The sequence below is a fragment of the Chiloscyllium plagiosum genome, chromosome 1, assembly GCF_004010195.1.
Source record: "Chiloscyllium plagiosum isolate BGI_BamShark_2017 chromosome 1, ASM401019v2, whole genome shotgun sequence".
NCBI classification, from domain to species: domain Eukaryota; kingdom Metazoa; phylum Chordata; class Chondrichthyes; order Orectolobiformes; family Hemiscylliidae; genus Chiloscyllium; species Chiloscyllium plagiosum.
Window position 1 is genome coordinate 26,728,078 of NC_057710.1, and position 6,000 is coordinate 26,734,077.

General features: G+C 42.1%; 1 long non-coding RNA gene across 1 annotated transcript in view; it reads right to left on the reverse strand.

Annotated features, from left to right (window-relative positions):
- The window catches only part of LOC122555314, a 44,565-nt gene extending 39,878 nt beyond the window's left edge, over window positions 1-4,687 (reverse strand). The window contains exon 1 of the long non-coding RNA XR_006313229.1: window positions 4,605-4,687. This is a non-coding gene — a long non-coding RNA (uncharacterized LOC122555314). The remainder of the gene's footprint in view (window positions 1-4,604) is intronic.
- Window positions 4,688-6,000: the final 1,313 nt, after the last annotated feature.

Sequence of the window (6,000 nt, forward strand, 5' to 3'; positions counted from 1 at the left end):
ATGTGAGCCATTGTCTTGAATTATTATAGTCTACGTGTTGTGGCTATGCTCAGATCTGTTACAAAGGGAGTTCCAGGATTTTCATTCAATGATGGTAAGTTACAAGTTAGGAGTGGTGTGTGACTCTGAGGGAAACTTACAGGTTACAGTTGTTTCTTTAAGTATTTAAGTTATAGGTTCGGAAGGTACTCTCCTGAGAAACTTTGTAGATGGTAAACATTGATGTGATGGAGGGGATTAAAGTTGAAGGTAGCGGTGTGGGTGGCAATAGCATGGTTATTTTCTTCTGGGTCCTGTCAAGATTCTTCAACATTTCTGGAGTTGCATTCATCCAGAGAGGTGGAGATTATTCCATCACACTCTTGACTTATTTCTTCAAGATGCTGGACAGGTTTTGGTGAATGAGGAATTGAATTATACTTTGCAAAGCTTCTGAACTGCATTTGCAGCCACATTGGGTGAATCATCTCCCAGCTTCAGGACTCTGACATCAGGATCAAAAGGGTGTCCAAAGACCAGCAGCTGTAGATATTTGGAAGTGCCATGGGGAGAGATAGGCATTACTGAGGCAGGTTGGTGACTGCCCAAGTGTCTCAACATGGAGTGCTCACACTTGGCCATGCAACCGTGAAGCAGTAAGTATGCAAGCCTCACTAATAGGGCATGGTGCCTCTAATTCTGATGGATTCAACCCCACTGCCATCTCTCAATCTCACTATCTCTGAGCAGAGATATCTTGTCTACTGAGCAGTGGTTTCTGAACTCAGTGGCATCTGCCCTTCCAGTGGCACATTCCTGGTAAGGCTGCAAAGTTGCTTCTCAATGTATCCTTACTTATGATATAGGAAGTAATCCAATTCTCAGTCCTCCAGGAAAGAGACCCTGAAACATCTTTCCCTATAAATTCCAGAGGTAAGGTGAGGGAAACATTCCTTGATATCAAGGCCATCTTTGATGCAGTGTAGCATCAAGGACCCCCAGCAAAAGTGAAATCAATGGGTAAACTCTCTGCTGGTTGGAGTCATACCTGGCATATAGGAAGATGGTTATGGTTGCTGGAGGTCAGTCATCTCTGCATGAATTCATTAGGATAGGGTCCTAGGCTGAACCATCTTAAGCTGCTTCACCAATGACCTTCACTCCATCATAAGGTCAAAAGTGGGGATGGTCGCTGAAGATTGCAACATGTTCAGCAGCATTTGTGACTCCTCGGATACTGTTCACTTGAAACAAGACCTGGGCTGAAAAGTGGCAAGTGACATTTGCGCCGCACAAAATATCACCCCTTAAAATTCAATGGTGTTTACCATTATAGAATCCCCCACTATCAACATCCTGAGGGTTACTGTTGATCAGAGACTCAACCGGACTTATTGTATGTGTTCAGGGATATGTAAGCTCGGTGCATCAGTCAGGAGAAATGTAGAGCAATAGAGTAGGGGAATGGGTCTGGGTGGGATACTCTTTGGAGGGGCGGTGTTGACTTGTTGGGCCTAATGACCTGTTTCCACACTGTAGGGATTCTATGACTCCTGTCTGTCGACCAGTTCTCTATCAATGTCAGTACAGTATCCCCAACTGGAGAGAGTCAACTGGACTTACTATATGATACTGTGGCTAGAAGAGCAGGCCAGAGGCCAGGAATACTGTAGCTTCTAACTAACCTCCTGACTCCCCAAACCCTGTCCATTATCCACAAGGAGTGTGGATGGAATATCCCCACTTGCCTGGATGGGTGCAGCTTCAACACATTCAAGAAGCTTGGTACCATTCATGACAAAGCAGCCTGTTTGATTCACACACATCCACTGCCTCTACCACTGACACTCAATAGCAGCAGCCTGTACTATCTACAAGATGCACTGCAGAAATTCACCAAAGGTCCTCAGACAGCACCTTCCAAACTCACGATCACTTCCATCTAGAAAGACAGGGCAGTAGATACATGGGAACACCACTACCTGCAAGTTCCCCTGCAAGCCACTCACAATCCGGACTTGGAAATTTATCACTGTTCCTACTCTGTCACTGGGTCAAAATCCTGGAATTCCCCCTCAGGGCGTGATGGACTGCAGCAGTTCCAGAAGGCAGCTCATGGCTACTTTCTCAAGGGCAGCTAAGGAAGAGCAATAAATATTGGCCCAGGCAGTAGCATTCATGTCACACGAGTGAATAAAAAAATTCTGACTCTTCCACCCATGGTCGTGTAGCTAGAAAAATTAGCTGGGCTGGCCTACATGTGACACCAGACCCACAGCAAAGTAATTGACTCTTAACAGTCCTCTGAGCTATTAGAGATGGGCAATAAATGCCAACTTGCGCCAGTAATGCCCAAAATTCATGAATGAATTAAAAAAAACTCAAATCCTCTCACAATGAAGACCAACATACAATTTACTTCCTTCACTACATGGTTATTTTCAGGAGTTATCACAAGGAGACCTAAGTTTTGTTTGTACCTCTCCCTTTCCCAACCTGTCACCATTCAGGTAATAAAAACAGAAATTGCTGGAAAAGCTCAGCATCAGTAGAGAGAAGTCAGAGTTAATATTTCGGGTCAAGTGCCATTTCCTCAGATGTCAGCACCCATAGTTCTTTCGGTTTTTATTTACCATTCGGATAATAGTCTACTGCCCTGTTGTTGCTTTCAGAGTGGACAACCTCACATTTATCCATGCTATACTACGGCTGCTATGCATTTGTTCACTCAACTTCTCCAGATCACACTGAAGCATCTCTGCTTCAAACTCAAAGGTCACCATCCATCCCATCTCTTTGTGCCATTTGCAAATGTAAAGATATTATATTGAGTTCCCTCATCTAAATCATTAATATATATTGTGAATAGTTGGGTCCATACACTGATTCTTGCATTACCACATTAGACACTTGGAGAAAAGACCTATTTATTCATATTCTTAGTTTATTCCTACTCTAGGTGGCATGGTGGCTCGGTGGTTAGCACTGCTACCTCACAGTGCCAGGGATTCGGGTTCAATTCCAGCCTCAGGCAACTGTCTATGTGGAGTTTGACGTTCTCCCCATGTCTGTGTGGATTTCCTCTGGGTGCTCCGATTTCCTCCCTCAATCCAAAGATGTGCAGGTTAGGTCCATAGTGTTCAAGGATGTGTAGGCTAGCTGCATTAGTCAGGCAATATGTATAGCAATAGGGTAGGGGAATGGGTCTGGTGGGATACTCTTTGGAGGGGCGGTGTTGACTTATTGGGCCTAATGGCCTGTTTCCACACTGTAGGGATTCTATGATATCTGTCTGTCGACCAGTTCTCTATTAATATCAGTACAGTATCCCCAACCCCATCTGCTTTAGTTTTCCATGTTAATCTCTTATGTGAGACCTTATTGAATGCTATCTGAAAGTTCAATTAAACCACCACTCACTGGCTGTCCCTTACAACTCCACTGTTTGCATTCTTGAAAAATTGCAGCCAACTTGTCAAGCATAATTTCCCTTTTGTAAATCTGTACTGTCTCTGTCCAATCTGGTCACTGCTTTCTGAGTGCTCTGTTATTAAAATTGATATAATGGACTCTAACATTCTCCCCACTGTCAATGTCAGGCTAACCAGTCTACAATTCCTTGTTTTCTCTTTACCTCCTTTTTAAAATAGTGATGCTACATTAACTACCCTCCAAGCCATAAGGATTGTTCTACAGTCTATAGAATCTTGAAAATATAACCACAAATACATCCATTCTTTCTTGGGACACTTCCTTAAATACACTGGGATGTAGATTATCAGGCCTGGGGTCTTATTGGCCTTTAATCCCATCAATTTCCCCAATATCATTTTTTTACTCATACCGATATCTTTCAGTTCTCATTCAGACACATGGAGAATATTTCATCACACTTTTGACCAATAATATACTTCTTTTTCCTTGGATATGGTGTACAAAAAAGTCACAATTACAGCAATGGAAAGATAAAATGTTGGAGGAAATAAAACTCAGGATGATTCCGAAGTTTGAAAAGGTTGGAAATGTAATTGGTGAAGTTTGTAATTTACATGGAATAGGGTAAAAGAAAATTAGCCAGTAAAGGGGCAATGACAAAACTAAAGTGGAATTACATCTGGTTAACAGCATTTTAGATTTACCGGAGACAGAAAGTGGGTCCTCTCAGGAAAGCATTATCAAGGATGAAATGGCATTAACCTATTGCCCTTAGCAACTTTGAAATTAATGGGCTTTTTGGTGGAGCAACATTTTCTAATTAGGGTAAAGAGCTGAAAAAAATTAGACATAATCCAGAAGAGTTGATCTTAATTGGAAAAGAGTCATTCCCTTTAAGATGATGCTTGGATAGGCTCAGTCACTTCTTGAATAACTTAACGCTATAATCAACCTGCACACCACATAAGGTAATGGTGTCATTTGTTTATTTCAAGCCAGCTTCATAAAATTAAACTAACCAATGATTGTTGTCTACATGGATTAATTTAAGAATTCTGGTTGATGTGAAATCATATTATGTTGCAATAAGTTCAAATATATTTGTAAAGAACAACAAGCTTTAAAAAATTAAATCTGTGACATTCATGATTATAGATTCTGAAACAAGCATACTAAAATTCTTTACTCACTCTATGATTTCTGTCATTCACAGCTTGCAGAGATTGTATGCTGCTGGTTGTAAATATATGAAACTGAACTGAAATGTACTCTGTATTGGAAAAAAGATTTTCCAGCATTAGCCATTAAGGATTAGTAAGTTAAACATGTACTTAATCATAAAAAAAATGTGTGGCTGTTGAACTATAATGCTTATTATTGTTACACACCACCATCAACCTTCACAAACCCCTCCCTAACCTGAGCCAGACACCATGTCTAACCGAGTGAAATTGACCTGTATTAAGGCCTCTTCACTTCAGCTAAATTATTTGATCATAGCCTCTGACATCTGTTTGGGCCAGTAATTGGCTGTTTATAGGAGCAAGTGATAGCCACGAGCAGCACAGCAATGAAGTCAAGGGGACAAGCACGGAGGGCAGAGAGACAGGTCTTGACAGACCACTGTCTGCCCAAGATAAGCAATGCAGATTAGTTGGATGCGCTCTATCCTATTTGCTCGGGCATAATAATCCCTTCCTTTTTTTTGCAGTTGCTTACAGCTATAGCCGAGGCAGAAAACTAATACAGAAAAGGTGTCAGGCTTAAAGCCTGCTTGAAATCTAAAACAGAGTTCTAGAATTTGGTAGATTTCACCGTACAATTAGTTTCAAATGTCAATTTCATGCTCACGCATGAGGTGGAGAGAATGGAAGATACAGGCAGTAGATATTCATCACTGGATTGTTTATGTGGCGCATAGACTTTGGGCCTGTAGAGCTATGATGGGCTCTGTCTCTTTTTATTGGCCATCTCAATGAATTACATTGCACAATATAAAATTGGGCAACTCATATTTTAATACCTTTATCTCTAATAGCAGCACAGATACAGTGCCAGCACTTGTATGGTCACTAATAAATTTAGATTTGTAAATAGTAACCACACTCTAGTCTGCTTATTTTTGTGTTGGTTACTTTAACCCTCTGAGTAGGAGAAAGTGAGGACTATAGATGCTGGAGATCAGAGCTGAAAATGTGTTGCTGGAAAAGCGCAGCAGGTCAGGCAGCATCCAAGGAACAGGAGAATCGACGTTTCAGGCATAAGCCCTTCTTCAGGAATGAGGAAAGTGTGCCCAGCAGGCTAAGATAAAAGGTAGGGAGGAGGGACTTGGGGGAGGGGCGTTAGAAATGCGATAGGTGGAAGGAGGTCAAGGTGAGGGTGATAGGCCAGAGCCTCCCTTGACCTCCCTCCACCTATCGTATTTCCAAAGCCCCTCCCCCAAGTCCCTCCTCCCTACCTTTTATCTTAGCCTGCTGGGCACACTTTCCTCATTCCTGAAGAAGGGCTCATGCCCGAAACGTCGATTCTCCTGCTCCTTGGATGCTGCCTGACCTGCTGCGCTTTTCCAGCAACACATTTTCAGCT